The sequence below is a fragment of the Camellia sinensis genome, chromosome 3, assembly GCF_055761805.1.
Source record: "Camellia sinensis isolate YWXY chromosome 3, ASM5576180v1, whole genome shotgun sequence".
NCBI classification, from domain to species: domain Eukaryota; kingdom Viridiplantae; phylum Streptophyta; class Magnoliopsida; order Ericales; family Theaceae; genus Camellia; species Camellia sinensis.
In genome coordinates, this window is record NC_138963.1 from 175,840,288 (window position 1) to 175,841,028 (window position 741).

Here is a 741-nt window from a genome sequence, read left to right on the forward strand (position 1 = left end):
GTCTTTTCATTTTATGCAAATACTATTTTGGTCTTAATTTCCTGTTTTGCAGATCGTCGGAAGGATAGCCGAGATGGGCCGTCGCCATCATGACGCTGTCGAACAGCTTGGCCGTCTACAAACGGAAGTTGAGGGCCAAAGGAGTAGGGTCGAGTTCGAAGCTTTAAGGGCGAAGATGGAAGGTGCGCGGGCCGAGGCCGAGGTGGAGAGGGCGCGTAACGCAGATCAACTGAGATCGGCCGCCGAGAAGAGGGTGGACGCAAGCGAAGATGCGCTCAAATTGGCACAGGAGGCGGTCACCAAACTGGAGACTGAGTTGGAGGAAGTAAAGAAGGCGAAGGAAGCAGCCGACTCGAAGGCTTCCAAGGCATTCGAGGCCGGGAAAAGTGCTACTTTCGCCGAATATGTGGACGAAGTCCCCAAATTTGAAAATCAGGGATTCAAACACGGCTGGCTCAAAGCCCTTGCTGCTGGTGATGTGACATTGGCTATGCCAATTCCATACGAGCAAGTGGATGTTGAGCCGCTGGAGTCTGACTCCGAGGATTAATTTGGGTGACACCTGTTTTTGTTTTAGGAATTTTTTAATGTATTTTTACAGCTTTTTGTTTGGTAATTTTCATGTATTGCTATAGTCATAGTTTTTTGCTAGGCATTTTCATGCGAACTTGTAGCTTTTTGTTTAGTAATTTTCGTATGTAAAATGGCTACAATTTGTGCTAAATTTTGTTATTGATGAAT